Source organism: Diceros bicornis, chromosome 14 (assembly GCF_020826845.1).
Source record: "Diceros bicornis minor isolate mBicDic1 chromosome 14, mDicBic1.mat.cur, whole genome shotgun sequence".
NCBI classification, from domain to species: Eukaryota; Metazoa; Chordata; class Mammalia; order Perissodactyla; family Rhinocerotidae; genus Diceros; species Diceros bicornis.
The window spans coordinates 37,231,170-37,256,842 of NC_080753.1; the positions used below are offsets into that span (position 1 = coordinate 37,231,170).

Here is a 25,673-nt window from a genome sequence, read left to right on the forward strand (position 1 = left end):
GACTATGCGTTTTGGGGAAGAAGACCACAGAGGTGAAGTGCCATTCTCAACACAACATATCAAGGATATATAATACCCACTTGATTGATTACTGATGATGTTAACCTTGCCCACCTGGCTGAGGTTGTGTTTCCCAGGTTTCCCCCTGTGAAGTTCCTTTTTTTCTTCATCCGTTTCTTACAATAGTCTTTGGAAGGAAGTCACTATACACAGCCCACACTTAAGGGGTGTTATGCTATAAATATTTACATGCAGGTTTTTGTGCAAATGTAAGTTTTCAAATGAGTTGTGTCAATACCTAGGAGGATGATCAGTAGGTTGTATGGTAAGTCTGTGTTTAGCTTTATAAGAAACTGCTGAATATCTTCTATAATGGCCATGCTATTTTGTATCTCTGCCCACAATAAACGAGGGTTCCTGTTGCTCCACATCCTGCTCAGCACTTGGCATTACCAGTTTTGGGATTTAGGCCATTCTCATGGGTGTCTAATGGTATATCACTGTTGTTTTCATTTGCATTTCCCTAATAACATAAGATGTTGAGCATCTTTTCATATGCTTATTACCCATCCATGTATCTTCTTTGGTGAGGTGTCTGTTCAGACTTTTTCACCTTTTTTAATTGAGTTATTTGTTTTCTTATTGTGGAGTTTTAAGGGTTCTATATATATTCTAAAACAAGTCCCTTATCAGATACGTGATTTGTAGATATTTTCTCCCAGTTTGTGGCTTGAGCCCGTTTATTGACATAACAGTATCCATTAATGCATAGATATATTTTAACATAGAAATGAGAAATTGCTGACTGTGATGATTTCTGGATAAAGGACTTGGCTGAATGGGGGATGGGGGAGGGAGAATGTGACATTTATTTTAGTATATTCTTGAGTATTTTTTGAATTCTCTTGTGTATACAGAAATAATGTGTTCAAAACATAAATCACATTAAAATTCCTTACACTCATAAAAGACTTGACAGATCACCCTCAGATCATGTGTTAAGACTCAGATTCTGATCCTCTACCCGAGGACCAATCATCTTTTCACTCAACTATTTTGCCACAGAATGTCCATTTCTGAAACAGGTGGGCCAGATTGTATGGAGAAATCCTCTCACTGAAAATAGCTAAAAATGCCAAGTAAACGACAAAAACTATCTTCTTAAAAGGCTCAGAGCTGAGAAGATACTAATAAATGACCACACCCCAAAAGTAAGGGAAAGATCCTGCTTGGCCTCCTTAGAGAACAGCATCCTGAGAAATGGACAAAAGGCTCTGTGAGTTCATTGCCCATACATGGAGCCCAGCACTTCCAGCTCTGCACCCCGAGCTCTGAACATTTTCTATCCATCTACTTATCTTTTAAAATTTAAACTGATTATGGTATATAAGTATAATGTACAATATATATGATATAATGTATATTCACCGTAGAAAAAAATTATATAATGTAAAAGTTATAAATGACAAAACTGTAATCCTCACACTTGGAAATACTTTCTTGCATTTTCTCGTAGTCTAGTATATATGCTCCTGCTGCTGTCCCAGTGCTGGAACTCTCTCTCTAAGTTGATGAGCACAGAGCTCAGTGGACCCCAGCCCTGCTCTCTCCAGATGCCATTTCCTGAGGCAGTTCACTCTCACACCTCCTGAGGGGGCTATTTCTCACTTTCTCCTCCCTCCTCAATCCCTTTCACTCCCTCCCCACTCCCCACTCTTAGGTGATGAGCTTATTTCTTTTTTCAGTCAGAGGGAAGGACTTGGTGAGAACTGCACCATCATCCCCTCACATACCACATTGGTACCTGTATCCTCTGCCTTCACAGCAGTGATGAAGGATGGTCCTTCTCCTGTCTAAGGCCACCTCTCAGCTGGGGCACAGGATCAGGTCCCCTCCCTCCCCTCAGTCATCAACTTCCCACTCTCTTCTGGCTCATTCATTCCTGGATACAAACATGCTGTAATAGGTCCCATTTTTTAAAAAAGAAAGAAAGAAACTAAATAAATCAAAACAAAATCCTCTCATAAAAATCCACCTCTCAGTCCCATGTCTCCTTCCAACTACTTCTCCATTTCCATGACACTCCTTATAGGACAATTCTTGAGTCCATTCTCTCACTACCATGTTGTCTTTTTATTTTTACCAAATATCCATTTACACGGAGTGTAAAAGGTCCAATACTTCTACAAGTCTTGTTATGAAGACAGATGCCCCCCTCCCCACCCTATTTCCTGAATCTCAGAGACAACTTCTTTTAGTTCTTTTAGCTGATTCTCTAATTGTTACTTCTATGCCTCTAAATCGAATACGTAAAATCCTCCTTTGTTTTTCAGCTTTATGCATCATCTTTAGTGAATTGGCTCTTCTTTCATATAACCCCATCCTCCCAATATAATTACTTTAGAATTTCCATTAGCTCAATGTGCAGTGTCTGCATTATTATGTCCATGTAAACGTTAGTCACAACTTAGCATTTAGTAGATATGATTACTTTTCCTTTCTTGAATCAACTTCTTATGTTCCCTGGAGTTAGTAAATATCATGTTTCTTCATTTGCTTGGTTTCTATTGTATTCATTACTAAATCATTCCACTACTCCGCCCAGAGTCTCAATGTTCATGAATACATTTCAGCACATCAGTTATTCTACCACCTTCATCTCTCTGAAGGCACCTGTCACACAGTCCTCAGTCCTGCCCGTCGTGGACTGCTTCCCTGCACACCTGGCAGGGCTGACATCCTGGATGTCCTTCACTTCATTCTGAGCAGTGCTTTGCCTCTCTCTTGTTCTGGCTCCCCTGTTGCCTGGATCCAATTTTCCCCTTTTGGTTTCCTCCATCATTGCTCCCCACATTGGCTGGTAGTATCCTGAGGAAGGGAACATGGCAAGTAAACATTGAAACCCTAAACATCTGAAATGTCTTTAGGCTGCTATGCCCTTAGTCATATTTTGACTTGGTATAGAACTTCACATTGGAATATTTTTTTCCTCAGAATTTGGAAGGCATTGCTGCAATATCTTCTAGAATCAAGGCCTGGGTTGTTGCCTCTTGAGGTTTTCAAGGTCTCTTCTTTTCCACCTTCTTCCTGAAATTTCATTATGATTGTTATGGGTATGTTTGCATCTACTGTAGTAAGAACGTGGTTAGGCCTTTCAAAATGTAAATTTTTATCGGTAAACTCTGAGAAATATTCTCGATTTTTTTTTTTATCATTTTCTACTCTCCATTATTTCTGAAACTGGTATTATTAATATGTTGGAATCCCTGAGTGACAGACTATATCCTCATAGGTCTCTCCTGCTTGCCATGCCTTTTCCATCTGTAATACTCAGTGAGAGTAGGAATTTAATCTTCCAGTTCATCTACTGAATTATTCATTTCTATGATATTTTGAATTTCCAAAAGCTTTTTCTTGTTCAATGATTGTATATAATTGTATATAATTCTGTTCTTGTTTCATAAGTCATATATCTTTTACATCTATTAGATATTATTGACAGTAGTGATACGGGACCTGTTAAGTCTCCTGGTTACCTGCATTCATGATATCATGAACTTTTTCTTCACAACACTTGGCTCAGCAGTGATGTCATTTATCTTTGTCATTTCTGCTAAATGTCCATCTCTGTCATGACAATGCCACTGTCATATCACCAAGGTCTGACTCCCGGTCTTTACTGTATTTCCAGAGTCTAGCTGATCCTGATCCACTGGAGGCCTCCAAATATGTGCTGGATGATGGATTTTATTTGGTGTGAGTAGTTAAATCACACTGCCCCTTGATGTCCTTCTGAACTCTGAGCCTACAGGCCTGCTATCATAGAATATTTTGGAACATTGCAACAGTTACTTGCATGAAGTGCAGAGTTATAACTACCACTTGATGGGCAGGGAGCCAGTGGAAGACAAGTCAACAAAGCTCTGAGAGAAAACTTCCTGGGTTAAACTCCAGCTCCACCACTTCCTAAACTTCTCTGAGTCTCCCCTTCCCTGTTCATACAAAGAGCTCACATGTTGGGTGCCTCATGGGTTTGCTTTGAAGATTAAATTTGATCCTCTATGTAAATCACTGCATCATTGTCTGAGACATATTAAGTGGTCCTCTATTCATAGCAATCATCATTATAGCGATTGTGGCATTTAGATAAATTGCATTCTTTGCTTTCATAAACCACAATTCAAGGAACATCCTTGAATACACACTTTTAAGAACAGGTGTGATTATCTTCTTAGGATAAATTCCTAAAAGAAAAATTTCTGCATCAAAATGTAAGCACATTTAAATTGTTGAGACATTTTTCAAAAGCGCCCTTTAGAGATTTTGTACCAGCTTTCCATCCCATCAATGTTTATGTAAGTACATTTTCCCACTCTGGTTGATGCTTGTTAGCCCACAGATGTGCTCCTGGTCGCTTTTGGCTGAAGAACATTAAGACATGTTATTATCCTTTTGTCTGTCAAAATTTTTCATGTGTCTTTGAGTTTTGATTATGGGCATGTGTTTGTATCTTTGTGAGTGTGTGGTTGACGTAGAGAAGTTTTATTTTTTCCTTAAGGCTTTTCATCTTTGGGTCATGCTTAGAGAATTCTTCATGCCACAACTGTAAAACTTTCATGTATATTTTCATCCAGGAAAGGGGTCCAAGGGTGAAGGGAAACAGAGGTTTACATTCTAAGGTTTACATATCCTGCTCTATAATTTTCCACTATGTTCACAGGGTTTACAAGGTATTTGATATTGTTGTATTCAATAAATGCTTTCTCTTGGGCTAAGTGAAGACTTTTGTCCCTGCTTATGTTTACCAGGTTAATGGCAACAATGCCATGAGTCCCAATGTAATATACATGAGGATTATCTCCAGTGATGGGCATTTTTGAACACTTATGACCTTAAGGTGAAAAATCACGTTTTGGTTAATGTCTGTACACTCTAGTTGTTAAAATCCATATTAATTAAACTTCTTGGACATGCTGTATTTTAAGGGTATGTTTATGATCCACATGAACAAATCTATGCCCCTCCTATGAAGATAATTTTAATATACATCAACCTATGAGTCACACAGCATTTTTTTCAGGGAGGATACTGAAAACTAAGAACATTCCAGATATGTACTGTCCAATAAGGTAGCTACCAGCCACATATGGTTATTTAAAGTTAAAGTAAATAACATTAAAATTCAACTGCTCAGCACAGTAGTCACATTTAAGTGCTCAATAGCCACATGTAGCTACTGGCTACCATATTGGACAATGCAGATATGAAACAATTCCTCTATCACAGGACATTCTATTGGACAGTACTGCTCGTCATACTTTGTGGGTCTCAAGACAGATCCATTAGACCCACATAAAATGAAAGGGCCAATATTATTTCTCTTAGAGATACATCAGATTTCTGTCTGAGATATGAATACATTATAAGCTGGTGTATAACAAAACCACAATAGGTTATCAGTGAGTCTAGTTCCTTTAGGCACAAACTTTTCCCAGTTCCAAAGGGAAACACCTGTCCCTCCACCTTCCTTCCCAGACTCACACTGAGTGAGGACAATCTCTGGCACCAACTTTCCATGGGGCGAGTTCTCTTTCAGAGGAGACCAGGGGCAGGGCTACAAGCTAAGTTTTGAGAGGCAGAAAATCCAAACTCAGGGAGAAGGATTCTAGAAAATGAAGAGGAGGCAAAAATGGGGACCAGTTGGGAGATTCTCCCCGGTTTACTCAGAACAGCAACCCTCAAACTGTGGTCTGTGGAACCCTTGAAGTCACTGAGACCCTTCCACAGGATCCATGAGGTCAAAACTATTTTCATAATATTACTAGACATCATTTGTCTTTTCTTTATGTTGACATTTGCACTGAGGTGACACTTAGTAAGAATGGAGGCTATGGTACCCAATTGCAATAGTAGTCATCTTCACCATCACTTCTAGGAAAAAAAAAAAACAAAAAAAAAACTTTTATTTAAAAACATACTGGTTGAAGAATTAAAAATTATTATCTTTACCAAATCATTATCCTTAAATCCACATTTAAAAAATATCTTACATGATGATGTGGGAAGTACACATAAAGCACCCAAGTACTACGTCCCAACGAAAATAATTTGTGCGAGCTGAGCTAGCCTCTTTTTTATGGAATACCAGTTTTACTTAAAAGAATGAATGACAGAAACTATGATTAGACTTGGTTAACTGGCACACACTTTCTCAAAATGAATGTGAGCTTCTCCTTTCAAGAAAATCAACTGACAGTACTTATTGCCTTGATAAAATGGAAGCTCTCAAGAGAAAACCAGAATTTTGGAAAATTTGTGTCCCACCACATAAGCTTGACAGCTTCCCAGTACTGACAAACTTCCTGTTGAGATCTGCGGTAATATTAACAAATGTGGTATTTTGATAATTTTTAGTTAAACGCATCAACACAGGAAGATTGTGTTGTGAAACACAATCTTAGTGAAACTTAGTGAAAACTTAGTGAAACAACACATTATTTAAAAAAATCATACATTACTACAAGAGCCATTCAATATGCAAAGTAGGTCTGTGGATTTTAATGTAACAGAATAGGAAATATTCAATAATATTGTTTAAGGTTCTACTTTGCAAATAACCATTGAGACACTACCACACGTGTAGTTTTACTTTAGTAACAAAGTTGAACATCCATAATTATCTGAAAAGGTTATTAAAAATACTATCCCTACATATTTGTGTGAGGCCGTATTGTTTTTCATATACTTCAACCAAAATAACAGATTAAATGCAGAGCAAATATGAAAACCCAGTGGTATTCTAACGAGACAGACAAGAAAGAGACATGCAAAAATGTAAAATGTGAAAAGATCCACTCTTCTCACTACCTTGTTTATGTTGGCAAATAGTTATTTTTCGGAAAAACATTATTTGTTTACTTGCAGTGGGTTATAAATATTATTCTAAATAAATTTATAAAAATATTTAAAAACTTTTATTCCTGGTATGGTAAATATCGATAGCTATCACCAACATAAGCAAAATCATCCCTGGGGTCCTCACTAATTTGTAAGACTGTATAGATATCATGAAGCCCAAGTGTTTGAGAATCACTGACTCATACAGCCCCTAGGCCAGGACTCGGGGAGAGAGTGTGACAAAGAGCTCTTGGTGCAAGAAGAGAGGGGTCAGGGCAGAGTCCTAGGTCCCCGGACGTGGCTCTCAGGGTCTCAGCCCGAGGGCGGTGTCTGGGGCGGGGAAGTTCAGTGTTGGGGAGTCCCCATCTCCTCGAGTTTCACTTCTCCCTCTCACAACCCGTGTCAGGTCCTCCCGCCTGGAGACTCATGACGCGGCCCCAGTTCTCACTCCCATTGCGTGTCCGGTTTCTAGAGAAGCCAATCAGCGTCTCCCCGGTTCCGGGTTATCAAGTCTCCACGGACCCGCCAAGATTTAGATTCTCCCCAGACCTCGAAGATGAGTATCGTGACGCCCCCAACATTCTTCCTGCTGCTCTCGGGGACCCTGACCCTGACCGAGACCTGGGCGGGTGAGCGCGGGGTCGGGAGGAAACAGCCTCTGCGGGGTGCGTGGCGAGGGGACCGCGTGGCGAGGGGACCGCGTGGCGGGGTAGCAGGACCCTCGGGGAAGGCGCGTCTCCGCGGACACCTGCCCAGACCGCCCCCCACTCGGCCCCGCCGGGTCCAGACCTCTCTCTTCTCCTGCCCCCACTTCTTCCCACCCCAAGTCCCCGCCCTTCTCCTTCCGCCGCCCCTTCCGTATCACGACCCCGTCGCCCCCTCGCCCCCTCCCGGCCCCATCACCCTCGGACCGGGGAACCCGCGCCGGGAGGAGGGTGGGGCCGGGTCTCAGCCTCTCCCCGCCCCCAGGCTCCCACTCCCTGAGGTATTTCGGCACCGCCGTGTCCCGGCCCGACCGCGGGGAGCCCCGCTTCATCGCCGTCGGCTACGTGGACGACACGCAGTTCGCGCGGTTCGATAGCGACGCCGCGAGTCAGACAGCGGAGCCGCGGGCGCCGTGGATGGAGCAGGAGGGGCCAGAGTATTGGGAGGACGAGACGCGGCGCGGCAATGGCTACACACAGAGTTTCCGAGTGGGCCTGAACACCCTGCGCGGCTACTACAACCAGAGCGAGGCCGGTGAGCGACGCGGGCCCGGGTCCAGGTCACGACCCCCACCCCCACGGACGGGCCGGGGTCTCCCCGAGTCTCCGGGTCCGAGATTCACCCCGAGGCTGCGGGACCCGCCTATTCCCTCCACCCGGGAAGAGCCGGTGGGGACTTTGCTGCGGTTTCATTTTCAGTTGAGGTTCAATCTCTGAGGGGCGGGGGCGGGGCCGAGTGGGCGGAGCTGACCGCGGGGGCGGGGTCAGGGTCTCACACCCTCCAGGGGATGTATGCCTGCGACGTGGGGCCAGATGGGCGCCTCCTCCGCGGGTACGTGCAGGACGCCTACGACGGCAAAGATCACGTCGCCCTGAACGAGGACCTGCGCTCCTGGACCGCGGCGGACACGGTGGCTCAGATCTCCCGGCGCAAGTTGGAGGCGGCCGGTGTGGCGGAGCGCTGGAGGAACTACCTGGAGGGCGAGTGCGTGCAGTGGCTCCGCAGATACCTGGAGAACGGGAAGGAGACTCTGCTTCGCGCAGGTACGAGGGGTCGCGGGGCCTCCAGATCTCCCCTCCGGCTGTGGCTGGCATCCCACAGAGGGGAGGAAAATGGGATGGGTATCAGAATACCACTCCTCAGGAGGGGGAGGAATCCACACAGGTTTTCGTATTGTGTGCTAGTGACTCGCCCAGAGGGCCTGCCCTTTTCTGAAGGAGAGTTAATGAATCCAGTTTCTTCAGAAATAGAAGGGGAGACCATCCCTGAAATCACCCATCACTGGTTCCCTTTGACCCTGACAGCCATCTTGTGAACCATGACTTTCTCTCTCAAGGCTATGTTCTCACCTTGAGAACATCTTTGCAGGTCTGACTCCAGTTTTTCTGAGTCATTCAGTCTCTACCCAGGTCAAGACCAGAAGTCTGTGTTCTCCTCTTTAGAAAGCCAGAGACTCCTATCCTGGGCTCTCACCCTGATTCTAGAACTTTGCAAGGGATAGGAGATTATCCCAGATACCCAAGTCCAAACTGGTGTCTGCGTTTTGTGTTTCCTCTTTCCAAACCAATCATCGTATCCATTCTCAGGATGGTCACATGAATGATGCTTCAGTGGCTCATGGAGGTAACTGAAAGTGTGAATTTTCTGATTCTTCCTCCTCAGATCCCCCAAAGACACATGTGACCCACCACCCCATCTCTGACAGAGAAGTCACCCTGAGGTGCTGGGCCCTGGGCTTCTACCCTGCACAGATCACCCTGTTCTGGCAGCGTGATGGGGAGGACCTGACCCAGGAAACAGAGCTTGTGGAGACCAGGCCTGCAGGGGAAGGGACCTTCCAGAAGTGGGCGGCTGTGATGGTGCCTTCTGGAGAGGAGCAGAGATACACGTGCCATGTGCAGCATGAGGGGCTGCCTGAGCCTGTCACCCTGAGATGGGGTGAGAGGGGGACAAGGAGAGATGCCTTTTCTCAGAAGCTTTTCTGAACACTTTCAGCAAGGTCAGGACTCAAGCCTGAGGTCAGAGCCCCTCACCTTCCCTTCCCTTCCCTTCCCTTCCCTTCCCAGAGCCGCCTCCTCAATCCACTATCCTGATCATGGGCATCATTGTTGGCCTGGTTGTCCTTGGAGCTGTGGTCACTGGAGCTGTGGTGGCTGGAGCTGTGATGTGGAGGAAGAAGAGCTCAGGTAGGGAAGGGAGTGGGAGATCTGAGCTTTCTTGTCCCACTGGGCGGTTTCAAGCCCCAGGTAGAAGTTGCCCTGCCGCGTTAATGGGAAGTACCATCCATACACGTGTTTGCCAACCTGGAACTGATTACTAACAGTCTTCTGTAAAGCTTGTGAAGATGCAAGACACGTTTTTTTTTTTCACCTTGATAATTTTAGTGCTGGGAACCTGATTCTCAGCAGTTGAAGGTCCCTGCTGAGGACAGACCTCCAGGAGGGCAGTTGGTCCAGTTCCCCCACGTCTCCTTTCTTCATGTTTCATGATCCTGCCCTGGGTATTCAGTCATGGTTCTGGAAACTTCCCTTGGTCCGGAACTAGGGGCTTCCTCTAGGATCTCATGGCTCAACCTTCTCCCTGTTTTCTTACCACAGGTGAACAAAGAGGGAAGTATGCTCAGACTGCAAGTAAGTTTGGATTGGAGGGTTGATCCTTGAGACCCTCAGGGTAGTGTAGATGGAGCCCATTGGGGAGCTCACCCACCCCATAGTTCCTCGTTTAGTCTGTTCTCCTGTGGGCTCTGACCACGTTCTGTTTTGTTCTACCCCAGGCAGCGACAGTGCCCAGGGCTCTGATGTGTCTCTCACAGATCCTAAAGGTGAGACCCTGGAGACCTGAAGTGAGGGAGGACTTTGGTCAGAGGGGATAGGACTGGGTTATGGGAATTCTTTGAGTGGGACATTTTAAGCATGTGGTGAGCTATTGAGAATGTCAACACTTATGTGACTGACCTAAATCTGTTCATGATTATTTTTTCTCACAGTGTGAGACAGCTGCCTTGTGGGGGACTGAGTGATGCAAGATTTGTTCACTTTTGTTCACGGCTCCAGCTTTGTGACTCCAGGATCCCCTGACTTCTCTTTCTGCAGCTGGCATAGGAATGTGTCTGCGTTCCTATTAGCATAATGTGAGGAGGTGGGGAGACTGGTCCACCCGCTTCCCACCATGACCCCTCCTCACAATGACCTGTGTATTTTCCTGATGGACTTTCCTGTTCCAGCAGAGGCATGGCTGGGCCGTTTCCATCCCTGTCTTTACTTCATTTTGCATTGAGTTGTAATGACTTGTTTCCTTATTGAAAATATGAATCTGGATATGAATTTGTTTTTTCTAATTCTTGTCATAAGGGATTGATGTGTTAATTAAAGGAGACATCTCCTAAAGTTTGAGAGAGGAAATAAATGGAAGCACTGATAACCTTCCAGAATTCATGTGTTTGCTGTGCTGAGTGGGTTGTGGGTGGGGGCAGGAGAAGGCTGTGAGGAGGCGAGGATGGACGGGGTCTGTGCCCAGTTGGTGTTCAGTGTATTGTGGGCTTTGATGTGGTCACTCCTTGGTTGGATCATCTTCACTACTCCTTTGTTCTGGTCCCTTCAATAGAACCTTGTCGCACCAGGACCTGTGATCACAGGGACTTGGATGTCACCTGGGTATTGTGTCTTCAGGACCACAGACAGTGAGGGCTTCGTGTGCCTGGGTCAGCCTAGGCTCAGGCCAGCGTCTTCCCCTCAGCCCCTACCTTTTTTGTGTTTATGTTTTGTTTCTTTGGATTTTTTTTTTTTTTAGATTATGCCTGTTCATTTTCATATTTCCATTTCTGGTCTCATTCTCCTCCGAGTATACCCCATCTCTGACAGCAGCAGGAGTCGTTTAGCCATTCATTGTCCCCCTAAGGCTCACAGTGGCCCCTGCACACAGGAGACCCTTTGGTATCGAGAGATGAGTTTTCAGACTCATCCAGTTCTTGCCTTCCTTCTTGGGCTGTTTTCTGGATTGTTCTTTCCATCTTTTCTCCCTTTTTAAAGAGCCAGCTTCTAGAATTAGCAGAGAGGAAGGACCTGATAGTTTTTCATCTTAGATAAATTCCTGTTGAGTTTCTTTTTTTTTTGCTTAGGAAGATTTGCCCTGAGCTAACATCAGTTGCCAATCTTCCTCTATTTTGTATGTCAGTTCCTGCCACAGCTTGACCACTGATGGGTGGTGTAGGTCCACACCTGGGAACTAAACCCCGGGCCACCGAAGTGAAATGCGCTGAACTCAATCACTAGGCCATGGGGACAGTCCCCCGTGTTGGTTTCTTTCTTCTCTGCAGCCGGCCCGCTCTCTCTGCCCTCAGCTCTAGTCATCCTAGTCCTGGCTCTGATCCAAACACATGGGTTTATAAGTCAAGTCTACCTTTGATTCACAGTTGGTGGAAAATAGGACGTGTAAGCCCATACACTTGTCCTTCCTCAAGAGAGAAGTATAACTGTGTATGTGCAGGAGGGTGGCTGTGGGAGGGAGGGGAGAGCAGCCCTTGTGAGAAAAGTACAAGTGACATTGATGTCAGTGTGAGTGGACGTTGTGCTGTTGCCACCACAACACAGCATGTGGCCTGAGGTTCCATTAATAAAGATATGGTCTCTAGAATAGAGAGGTGCTCTACACTGATCATTCATTCAACTGATAATTGTCATTTGCCAGATATATGAGAAATTATTTTTGCAGCTAGAAAACTTCAGTGAACTAAAAACAGGGAAAAATTGCTGGTGTTGCAAAACATGTGTTCTAGTGTGAGGGGCAGAGTGTATGCTACATGCATCGCAAGTAAGGGAAGTGTTTATGTTAGAAGTTATAAGTGCTTTGAGGAGGGTGACTTGGAGTATAAGAGTGTGGGGACAGGAAAGATGACTGTTTTCCTAGAGTGGTCAGTCTGGGCCTCATTGGGAAGCTGACCTTGAGTAAAGATTTGAAGTACATGATCTGTCCACAAGGATGCCTGGGGGAAGTTCTTCCCAGCAGGGGAATCTCCAGTGCTACATGCATTAGGGCAGGAGTATGTCTGTGTGTTCATGGAAGAGCAAGGAGACCAGTGTGGTTGGAGCAGAGAGTAGTTGAGATGAGGACTGAAATAATACCCAAGGCGTGTAGACCTTGAGGATATTGGAAGATTTTGACTTTTCTCTGAGTAAGATGTGCAGTTACAAGACAGTGTTGAAAAGAAGATCCACCTGGTGTGACTTCTCTTGAGAAGCATCAGTTTGGTGCTGTGCAGAATCAAGAGGTGAAGTGTGAGCAACGGGTAGAGAAAACTGTAGGAAACTAGTGCTGTGTTCCAGGCTAGAGATGTGAGTTGCTTTGTGTGGGGTGTGAGCAGAGAAATAATAGGAAGTGATAGGATTCTGGGTACATTCTGAAGATGGGCTTCACAGCATTTCCTAATGGAGTAAATCTGGGTTATGAGAAAGAGGAATCAAGGAGGACACCCCAAATTTCAGACTGTAAGTAGAACTATGAGGTGCCTTCAGTGAAATTGGGGAAGACTTTAGAAGAAACACATTTGAGGAAGCAGCATCATAGACATCCACTTAGGAAAGTTGGAAGAGAGATGTCAATTAGATGCAAGCGAGTTTAGTTTTAGTAGCTGGATATGCAAACCTTGAGTTTAGGTGAGACATCTGGGCTGGAGAAGTAGACTTGGGAGGTGATGCCATGTAAATGATATTTAAAGCCTTGGAAACAAATGAGGTCATCACGGAATAATGGCTATATAAAAGAAAGGAACAAGGACTAAACCTTGGGCCCCCAGTGCTACGTGATCTGATCAGACAACACCCCAGGAACAGACTGCAGAGTTCTTGCTCTGCTTCTAAAAAGCATGGAAACCAGGGAGTCCTAAACTTTCCTGTGCACAGGAATCCCTTGGACATCTTGTTAACACCTAGACAGTCTGGAGTAGAGCGTGAGATTATGCATTTATAACGAGTCAGTGCTGATGCTGCTAGTCTTCAGATCACACATTTAGTTGCAAGAACATAGACCAGGATTCCCACATGGCTGTGTGGGAAATCTAGCTAAATAAGTGATTCTGGGGCTTCATGCCCAATATTATGTGATGGTGTGTCTGGGGAGAGGCCTGAGTATTTTGTAACAAGCCCACAAGTAGTCCTGGTGCTCAGCCAGACTGGGAACAACAGATGCCAGTGGTCAGAGAGCATTCAGGGTAGGGAGGGGTCTTAAATCCACATTTACATGTTTTTTCCTGGGAAGGAAAAAGCAAGACGTATGCTGAGAGATATACATTGTTTTCTCTGCAGTGGAGTATAGCCAGGTGGATGATTTTGGAAGTGCTTATCAGCTTAGCAAAAGAAAATCTCTGAGTTGTTAAGAGAGTAGGCCTTAAATATTCTTACCACAAAAACAAATGATAATTATGTGACAGGATGCAGGTGTCAGTTAGCTAAGTCTATGGTGTTAATCATTTTGCAATATATTAAGTGAATCAAGTCAACAGGTTGTAAGTTTCCAACATACACAATGTTATTTGTCAATTATATCTCAATAAAGCTGGTAAAATAATCTCTGAATCCTTGCTCTCTGAAACGTTTCCCTACATGGATTTCTGATTCACCTTTTGGTGAGAGCAATGGATTCCAAATTGTTATAACTGAAATATAAATTTATGTAGATAGATAGAAAGAGAGAGAGAAAGTATTGGGCCTCAGGCCCCACATAGGAATCGCTATCGCTGCTGCAGGGCATAGATGCCACTGCTCATACCACTGACTCTCCTGATGCTGGACACTGGATAAAGAAGATGTGGTATATATATATACAATACAATACTCCTCAGCCATAAAAATACCAAATTGTGCCATTTGGATGGACCTTGAGGGTATGACGTTAAGCGAAATAAGCCACACAGAGAAAAATGAACACCATGTGATTTGACTCATATGTGGAAGATAAATGCATGGATAAGAACAGATTAGCAGTTACCAGAAGAAAGGGGGTGGGGAGAGGACGAAAGGGGTCAAGGGACACATATGTATGGTGACAAAGGAAAACTAGATTGTTGGTGGTGAACACGATGCAGTCTATACAGAAACTGATATATAATGATGTACGCCTGAAACTACAAAATGTTACAAGCCAATATAACCTCAATAAAATAATTAAAACAATTTGAGAGCTGGCCTGGTGGCGCAAATGGTTAAGTGCACGCGCTCTGCTGTGGCAGCCCAGGGTTCACTGGTTCGGATCCCGGGTGTGCACCGACGCACGGCTTGGCTAGCCGTGCTGTGGCGGGGTCCCATATAAAGTGGAAGAAGATGGGCACAGATGTTAGCCCACGGCCAATCTTCCTCAGCAAAAAAAGAGGAAGATTGGCAGACGTTAGCACAGGACTGATCTCCTCACAACAACAAAAAAAAGAACAATTTGAATTAATAACTCTTTTAAGGGGGCTGGCCCAGTGGCATAGTGGTTAAGTTTGTATGCTCTGCTTCAGAGGCCTGGAGTTCTCGGGTTCAGATCCGCGGTACTGACCTATGTGTTGCTTATCAAGCCAGGGCGTGGCAGGTGTCCCATATATAAAGTAGAGAAGGATGGGCATGGATGTTAGCCCAGGGCCAATCCTCCTCCGCAAAAAGAGGATGATTGGCAAGGATGTTAGCTCAGGGCTAAAATTCCTCACCAAAACAAAAACAAAAAACAGCTCTGTTTAGGGGGCAGCCCAGTGGCATAGTGGTTAGGTTCATGTAATACTCTTCAGCAGCACAAGGTTTGCAGTTTTGGATTCCAGGCGCAGACCTATGCACTGCTCATCAAGCCATGCTGTGGAGGCATCCTCCATATAAAATAGAGGAAGATTGTTTATGTACTTTTCCTTTGTGCCATGATGAAGTAAAAAGAACCAGATTTACGCTCCTGTCTTAACTACAAATTCAGATAAATATATGAAACAATGGTATTCAAACCTTGGACAACAGGTTTCGTGAGGATTATGATTCCTAACAGAAGGAAACAAAAGAAATGAGGCCTACAATTGTCTACCTTCCTTCCTAGAGAGAGTTTCCAGGACACAGTGCACAAGAGCCCAGCCGTCACACTGAATTGAGGAGAAAGAGTTGTGAACTGAACAGATAGAAGAGCTACAACTCTACAACTATGATACACAACTATGTACAGGTGCTTTGGGGAGAAAAAAGAAAAAGAGGAAGTTTGGCAACAGATGTTAGCACAGGGCCAATCTTCATCAAAGAAAATAAATAAAAAATAAATTAAAAAAAAGAATGATGTGCAGAGTTAAAGAAATATACTAAAAGAGGCTGTTATAAGGATTGGCTAAGTGAAGAAATAGGCAGAGGCATTGCACAGAGCTTTCTATCTGTGCACTTCTTTTTCTCCAGAACAGTGTAGATGACCACAACGTGCACTTGGCTCCCTGACAGTGTCCCATAGTGACATTGGTTAAAATTACGTTAGATATACAACAGCTTTACTGACAACATTAAAAAAGGCTATCAAAGGAGGAAATGAAGTTACTTCTTGATTATCTATAAGTGCATTCTGCTAATTTTGCAACATAATTTAGTCATTTTAAGCAGGCATCTTTCTGCTTTTTACACAAGTTTCAAGATTATTCCCTTAATCGGCAGTTTTAATGTGCCATATGATAAGAAATGATATTTGGTTATTAATTTTAAAACTTCATTAGAAAAGAAAACTTGGTAACAAAAATCCAATTACTTTACCAAAATCTATGAATGCTCAATTAAATATTTTTAGAGATCTGTTCCATTATTTCAGGGGGAGAATAATCAATATTTTAATTCCTGTGAAAAACACAGGTAATAACAGTAACATTCAGTCATTGTTATTTGGGCATGAGAGGAATGATGACAGTTGTCCATAAGCATTCTGGGAGTGTGGAATTTGAATTGTAAGAGGACTGCATTCTCCTAAGCCATGTTCCACCCTTGCTCTTGTTCTCTCCCCACTAGTTTGTTTCCTGCTCCCTTAACATCCTTATTTCCCAAGGCGGAGATGAGCGGATTGAGTATTGGAGTTATAAGTCCATAGAAGAGTGCAAGAAGCTTGCCCTTCAATTTGGCTGAGTTGCTCTTGGGTGCCATATATGCATAACCACTAATGGCTGAGCCATAGAACATAATGACCACCAGTGGATGACACCCACATGTGTTGAAAGCCTTCTTATGACCCTCAGAAGATTGGATCCTTGCTACGGCTCTGACAACGTTGATGAAAGAGAATAGAATCAATCCAAACTGGGATAACTTATATGACCACCACAGCTGCACATATCCCCGCTTCATTGATCCACATATCAACACATGGTTATTGAAGCGTGGCAGGTACTTCACAAAAGAAATTCTCCACCTGATATTGACCACAACAAGGTAACAGGAAAGTCAATGCTATTTGCACTAAGGAGTTTCTGAAACCTGTTACCCAACCCACTGGTTCCAGTTGATTTTCGGCATAGCCGAAAATGCATGATAACTGTGTAATACGGAGGCTGGCAGATAGCTACATAGCAATCAAAGGCCATTAGTGAGAGAAGTACACATTCAGTGGATGCTAAACCAAGGAAGATAAAAAGTTGAGCTATGAATCCTATGTAGCTGATGTTTCTCTGGGGGCTCCCTATGTTTACCAGCATCTGGGGCACAATGGAGGTAATATAGCAGAGGTTCAAAAAAGACAGATTAGCCAAAAAGAAATACATGGGGGTGTGGAGTCTGGGATAAAGGCATGACAAGCTAATGATGGCTGAATTCCCACGGAGGGTCATCATGTGGAAGATGGAGATGACCACGAAAAGAACCAGTTCTAGTCTGAGCCATTCAGAGAAGCCCACCAAAACAAAGCCTTGAGGTGATGAAAAGTGTTATTGAATCTTCTCATTGTTGTGGCACTACTTGCAGGGAATAGCACAGAGAGAATTTTGGGAGCCTGATTATCCTGTGCTTAGAACTTCTCCTGGTTCACATTCCTGCATGCAACCTAGGAACTGGATAGGGGATGCTGAAACAAAATCATTAATATATGTCCTTTTATTACCTCAGCAATAAAAGTGAGAATTAACAACTATGTATCTCTATTTTAACAACCATGTTTAAATTCATGGCTTTCATTTAGTACACTCATAGTTTACTAAGTAGAGGTTATAAAAGTAAAGATAGTAAAGAGGTATTAGAAAATATTTTTTACAGAAAGAAAGTGTTGGATCTGTTAAGATTGAGAGAAAGTGAAACTTCACTGGAGCCTCATTAAATCTCTCGTTTACTCATGTGTTCTAACTTCATTCACGTCAATTCAATTCATTTTCTTGCTGCTTTTTAATGCATCTCTATTATAGCAGATGAAAAAGACCACATTTGAAAAGCACTACCAGTTAAAGAAGGTAAATTCTTTCTGCTTACTGTAGTTATCCTTTCTGCTTCTTGTAACTAAGTTAATATGAGTAAAACTCCAAGTGCCAAAGGCAGTACACTCATGGAATTGATTTATTATGATATTTAGCCAAGGAATAATTTATAAGAGTTACCATAGCTAAGACTAATAGCACACAAATTTTCACTTACTTTGCTATATCAAAGACATTTATATTTGTTGCAAATTTAATATCAAATAACGTGATCTTAAAAATGTTTGTGGTTTCCATGGATGGTCTCACCATTCCCATCATTTAGCCACACATCAAGTATAGAAAACAATCTCAAAATAGGATTTTATGTAATAAAACTTCGGAATCATGTAATAAAATTTCGGAATCATGTAATGTTCTGTTTTCTGGAAAATATGGCTACACAATGAATTTTATGTAGCAAAGTGAAAACAGCTGTGGAGAATATTATAGAAATTCTCTGATGTGAGTCCTGGATGTGATCATGCATATATACACACACTGTCTGAAAACTTCATTCTTCTTATGTGTAAAACAAATATATAATTCAAGTGAGAACATTTTATTCAAACTTTGAACCACGTGCAATGCATCATTAAATATAAGTATTACTATTAAAATAACAATAAAAACAATCATCATTCATGAAGTGATTCTATGAGTGAAGGGCTTTTTTAAGTACTTTACATATAGCATCTCATTTAAGCCTCATAAACTCACTAATCATTTCCATTCTATAGACAAAGACAGTAAGTTTCAGAAAGGTTAAATAACTTGCTTATGATTACATAGGTAGTAAATGTCAGTGCAGTCATCAGACTCTTGATGCCAGACTTCTGCCCCAGAGAAAATCCTGTGTTTTTAAACAATATTGTACATAGCCAAGATTTAATGAGTAAACCTGTAGTGTGTGAATAGTTAAATATTCACTTAGTAACATATTTTATTTAAAACGTTAGATATTAGCTAGTAAAGATATAAAATCTGTCATCTCCAATAATCTGCATGCATGAATTCAAGGTCACTCTTTTGTCTGAACTGAAAGTGACAAAGCATATTAGGTAAAACAGGACTGTGCCCTGGAATGCACAATGAGCTGGTTTACTACCTAGGACAATGAAGTAATAAAATTAAAAAAGAATCATAAATACTAGGAAGAATAAAACATTTTGACATAATTTACACATAGTTACTATCCTGAGACCAATTATTAAAAAGTTTTATTAAAATTAAGTTGAGAAAGTGAATAGTTACTAAAGAAAGGTACAATTTCAAAAGATTTCTATATAAATATAGATAAACTATTTCATACCAAAATTTTTTCAAACATCACTAAGAATTTAAAAAAATAAAGGAATGTCATTTTTAAATGTTAATAATAGTATCATTTATGTATCAATTTCTCCTTAGAAAACATTCTAGATACATAATCAGATGTAAATAAATATTTCCATTCTAGGATAGGCACCATTGTTTTATTTATATTATTGAAAAGTTAGAAAAAATAACCTTAATATTTCAGAATAGAGAAATGTTGAATATAATTTATCCATTGATTAGATTATTATACAGTAAATAAAACTGATTTTAAGTATGCAGTACCTATTCATGATGCTCACAATATCTTAGAATATGAAACAGGCATAATATAAAATATGAAGTATTTTACAAATATTGCTGGAATATATGTAAATTTATGTATAAAAAATCATGGGGAAACATACCACTAAAAATGGTACTTGGAATTGTCTCTGGATTTGAGATTATTAATGATTTTCATTAAACTGTTGTGTTGCACTTTTCCAAATTTTATTCAGTGATTAGGATTTCTTTTCATAATGAACAGATATGTAATAGATGTTACTAAATAAGGCACCTTCTCCAAAGAGGGTTCTTATTTAATCCTGCTTTATTCTGATTCTACTAAATGGTCTTTATTGAGTTATACTAAATGGACTTGCTATAATATATACTAGAACTCTTGGGGTTTTGGTATACTCTTTCCATTGCCATACAATATACCTGATTTTGTGCCCAAAATGTTCTCATCAGGACTCATGGTTAAATCATTCAAAGAAGCAGTTACTGAGAGTGGAGACTGCATATATTCCATTTATATAATATTAATTTTATGTCCTTGGGCGATTAACTCAGTAACTTTCACACGGCGATTGTTATGGAGATTCAATGAGCTGATGTAAAACAACACAGAGATGGATAAAATAAAAGATTTAAATCCTAATTGATTGTTTTTATTTTGGCAGTTATCTTTCTATGGTGACTAAAGATGTTTTACTTTAGTCATCAATTTTTTTCTGGTTAACCATATCCGTAGTACAAATATGCTGTTATTTGATAGGCAGTAAGAAAAAACTAAAAGTTTAAATCCTTTTGGTTAACGTATTGTCCTGGTAATGTATACTCTTCCCTTATATGCATCACCACTCATATTGTGATTTGTTTGATATAAATGTGAGAGTAATTTTTATGGAAAGAAGTGTCTGACAACTTCTACGATTGGGTGGTCATTTGGACAGTGTAGGAAAACTTTCAGACCTGAGAAGGAATCTTAAAGGGGAGTGAGACAATAAAACAGAAATGAAGTCACCAAAGCCAGATTTCACCTAATTCAAAATTTAGTCTGTGGCCAGTTGTAATTTCCATCTCTTTAAGGTATATTACTCACTAATCCTTAAGGAAGGAAGGAAGGGAGGGAGGAAGGAAGGAGGGAGGAAGGAAGGAGGGAGGGAGGCAGGGAGAGAGGGAAGGAAGGAAGGACAGAAGACAGGAAGGAAGGAAGGAAGGAAGGAATGGAGGAAGGAATTCTCTTTTGTCCTTGTTAGGAAGGAAGGAAGGAAGTAGGGAGGGAGAGAGGGAAGGAAGGGAGGAAGGAAGGAGGAAAGGGGAAGATTCTGATTTTAAATGTTTCCTTGAAAAAATCATTTGTAAGAATCGCTTTTATTATACAAGAGCAGATTTCAAAGACAAAATATCATATAGCAAGTCTAGGCTGAGATATATCCAGAAACTATTTTTACATCCTACTTAATACATAATCATTCAAAACAGTTTTTTTCTCATGTGTTCTTAGTATAAAACATATTATACTTTCTTAGCAATACTTCATTATTTACACTTTGTATTATAAAAAAGTATGAAATGTCTTTTTTCTCTATATTCAATAGAATAGGACATAATTTTGAGCAATATGCATAATCAAATTGGTCCTGGAAATAAGTATATCTTTTGTATCATTTGTGCTACCTAGCTGGTATAATAATAAACTCTCTACAACATTCTCAAGGTGCATGTCTGCAAACTTTCTCTACTCTTGTGTTATGTTGCTAAAATGATTTGGAATACCCTGAATCCACTGGTAATCCTTTCCAGATTACAAATTACATATATATAGAAATATGATTCCTTGGTAAACCGGGGCTCATCTGCTTGATTATTTAGGTCATTTCCGAAACCTCTAAGCAGATCACCTACCAAATCTACATTGGTTTGGTGTAAGAGATCAGTTCATGCTTTAAAAGAATTACCAGGCATAATTTCCCTCAGCTGTCAGTTAGCTCTTCCCATAATTAACATTCCTGGAAAGTAAGACAGAAAAAATTACCCAACCTAACTCAATACCCTACTCACGCTGGCTATTCAAATATTTAAATATCAACTATTCTTTATTCTTTTGTTCTAAATAAGTTTTATTCTTTTTTTTTAAAGATTTTATTTATTTATTTCCCCCCCCCAAAACCCCAGTAGATAGTTGTATGTCATAGCTGCACATCCTTTTAGTTGCTGTATGTGGGACGCAGCCTCAGCATGGCCGGAGAAGCGGTGCTCCTGTGCGCGCCCGGGATCCGAACCCAGGCCTCCAGCAGCGGAGCGTGCACACTTAACCGCTAAGCCACGGGGCCGGCCCAAAATAAGTTTTATTCTTAATAAAATTATTTTTATTTCACATACCCTGATTGCATCTCTCTCCTGCTGTTATCCATAGTCTGTCTTCCTAAAACAAACTCTTTGATTGTCAAAATGACAGTACTCCATGCAAAATTTTCTGTCTCAATAGTCAAGAAACGCATAAAGAGTAAAAGTAACTTACCGTCCTACAGAACTAAGCTTCCTTGTCCTCTGAAAGAAGTGTCTCAGAGGTTCCATTGTGTCTTTTATCTCTTCATTTTGCTCCATTTTTCAACTTGTAAGGTAATATTTCACTCTCCATTGTTCCTCCTAGGCCCACCCTTCTTTGTATGTAAATCTCATCAAAATATTGACTCTGCTTATCTTGTATGCCATATCTGAAAAAATACAAGGACAACCTAGTGTCTCCTTGTCTTTTACTCCTGAGGGAATGTAGTGACTTTAGGATGGGGCATGCTAGAAATTTTGACCTTGGGGAACCAATCTCCCAGTTACAATTAAGCAATAATCATGGAGAAAGGAGATTGGTCCATTGAGAAAATATGAAAAATACCCTCATAAAGTCCTTAAAAAGATACATAATGCTGCTATTTGGCTCTCTTTTCTAAGAATAAATCCTGCATTTCAGAGCTCTCTCTTTTCTAGATTATTTCCTGCCTCTGTTGTTTATAAATAGACACTTAAGCCAATTTTCAGCCTCAAAGAAAATTTTAAATCCAATCATAATTCTTTTAGGGGCTTTTTATTGAAATAGTTATTTTTTCCAAAGAATCAGTGTTTCCTTAAAGGCTAAGTGAGAATCATGGAAAAAAATATAATATATTCTCTGGATTGGGTTTTGGATCTGTAATCCCTGTTGATAGATATATACCCAATTCATGAATCTTGAAAAGCATATTTAGTGTTTACTTTGTGCTAGGCATTTTTTTCAGTAGAGTTTAATATGAATTACATCATTTAGTCCTCCCCAGAGCTTCACCAATACAGTATGTTGTGAAACTTTTGGATTCTATTTCAACCTGATAGTTGAGTAAACAATCTTTATTTTAAATTTTATTTTGCATTTCTGCTAGTATGAGTGAGGTTAATATTTTTTTTTTGCATGTTTAAAGGTCATATGCCTATTTGTGAAATATCTGCCCATATTTGAAGATGCTGTTACAGTGTATGAGGTTTTCTTTTCTCCACATCCTCTCCAACACTTGCTATTTCTTGTCTTTTTAATAATAGCCATTCTGATGGATGTGAGGTAATATCTTATTATAGTTTTGATTTGCATTTCCCTAATAATTAGTGATATTGAACATCTTTGCATTGGCCTGTTGGCATGTGTATATCTTCTTTGGAAAAATGTCTTTTCAGATCTCTTGCCCATTTCTTGATCAGCTTGTTCACTTTTTGTTGTTGAATTGTATGAGTTCTTTATATATTTTATAAATTAACCTCTTGTTGGGTATACGCTTTCCAAATATTTTCTCCCAGTTGGTGGGTGGTCATTTCATTTTTTTTGATGGTTTCCTTTGCAGTGCAGAAGTTTTTTAGTTTGATATAGTCCCATTTGTTTACTTTTTCTTTTGATTCCCTTGCCTGAGGAGACATGGTATTTGAAAAGATACTGCTAAGTCCAATGTCAAAGAGGGTACTGCCTATACTTTCTTCCAGGATATTTATGGCTTTAGGTCTTACAATTAAATCTTTAATCCATTTTGAGTTAATTTTTATGTGTGGTGTAAGATAATGATCTACTTTCATTCTTTTGCATGTGGCTGTCCATTTTCCCCAATACCATTTATTGAAGCGACTTTCCTCTCTCCATTGTATGTTCTAGGCTCTTTTGTCAAAGATTAGTTGTCCATAAATGTATGAGTGTATTTCTGGACTCTCAGTTCTGTTCCATGAATCCGTGTGTCTGTTTTCTTGCCAGCACCATGCTCTTTTGATTACTACAGCTTTGCAGTATATTTTGAAATCAGGTAATGTACTCCAGCTTTGTCCTTTTTTCTCAGAATTGCTTTGCCTATTTGGGGTCTTTTATGTTTCATACAAATTTTAGGATTCTTGTTCTATTTCCATGAAAAGTGTCATTGGGTTTCTGATTGGGATTGCATTGAACCTTTAGATTGCTTTAGGTAATATAGATATTTTAACTGTGTTTGTTCTTCCAATCCATGAGCATGGGATATCTTTCTATTTCTTTATGTCTTCTTCCATTTCTTTCAATAATGTCATAGTTTTGAGTGTGTAAGTCGTTTATCTTCTTGGTTAAATTTATTCCTAGATATTTTGTTCTTTTTGTTGCAATTTTAAATGGGATTTTATTCTTGATTTCTCTTTCTGCTAGTTCATCTTTAGTGTACAGAAATGCAACTGATTTTTGTATGTTTAATTTGTACCCTGAAACTTTACTGTATTTGTTAATTATTTCTAATAGTTTTCTGGTGGATCCTTTTGATTTTCTATGTAACGAATCATGTCATCCACAACTAGTGAAAGTTTTATTTCTTCTTTCCCAATTTGGATGCCTTTTATTTCTTTTTCTTGCCTCATTGCTTCAGCTAAAACTTCCAATGCTATGTTGAATAAGAGTGATGAGAGTGGGCATCCTTGTCTTGTTCCTATTCTTAGAATAATAACTTTCAGTTTTCCACAGTTGAGTATGATGCAGGCTGTGGGTTTGTCATATATGGCCTTTATTAAGTTGAAATACTCTGCTTTTATACCTATTTTCCTGAGAGTTTTTTCATAAATGGATGTTGGGTCTTGTCAAATGCTTTCTTTCCATCTATTGAGATTACCATGTGAATTTTATTGTTGATTTTTTTAATGTGGTATACCGCATCGATTGATTTTCAGATGTTGAACCATTCCTGCATCCCTAGTATAAATCCCACCCGTTTGTGATGTATGATCCTTTTAATGTATGGTTTTATTTGATTCGCTAATATTTTGTTGAGGATCTTTGTGTCTATGTTCACCAGCAATTTGCCATGCAATTTTCCTTTTTGTGTTGTCCTTGTCTAGTTTTGGTACCAGGGTAATGTTGGTCTCGTAAAATGAGTCCCACCCTATTCAACTTTTTGGAAGAATTTGAAAAACAAAGGCATTAAATCTTCTTTGAATGTTTAGTAGAATTCACTAGAGAAGCCATATGACTCTGAATTTTTGTTTTCTGTGAGGTTTTTGATTGCTGTTTCTATCTCGTTACTTATGATTGATCTATTCAGATCCTCTGTTTCTTCTAGATTTAGTTTTGGGAGGTTGTATGATTCTAAGAATTTGCTCATTTCTCCTAGATTATCCAATTTGTTGACAAATACCTTTTGATAGTCTTCTCTTATACTCTTTTGGATTTCTGTATTATCTGTTGTAATTTCTCATCTTTCATTTATGCTCTAATTGATTTGAGCTTTCTCTCTTTTTTCTGAGTCTAGTTAAGGGTTTGTCAATTTTTTTAATCTTTTCAAAAAATCAACTTTTAGTTTGATTGATCCTTTCTATTCTCTTTTTAACCTCTATTTTATTTATTTCCACTCTGATTTTTATTATTTCCACTCTTCTACTGACTTTGGAGTTTGTGTTTTCTTCTTTATTGAGTTTTTTTTTCCTGCTGAGGAAGATTCGTCCTGAGCTTACATCCATGCCAACCTCCCTGTATTTTGTACATGGGTCACTACCACATCTTGGCTGCCAGTAAGTGGTGTAGGTCTACTCCCAGGAATCGACCTAGGCT

The 25,673-nt window shown here is 40.5% G+C and overlaps 1 pseudogene; it reads left to right on the top strand.

The window, feature by feature from the left end:
* The first annotated feature begins 7,271 nt into the window (after nucleotides 1–7,271).
* LOC131413951 (patr class I histocompatibility antigen, A-126 alpha chain-like) overlaps nucleotides 7,272–25,673 on the top strand; it is a 71,534-nt pseudogene continuing 53,132 nt past the window's right edge.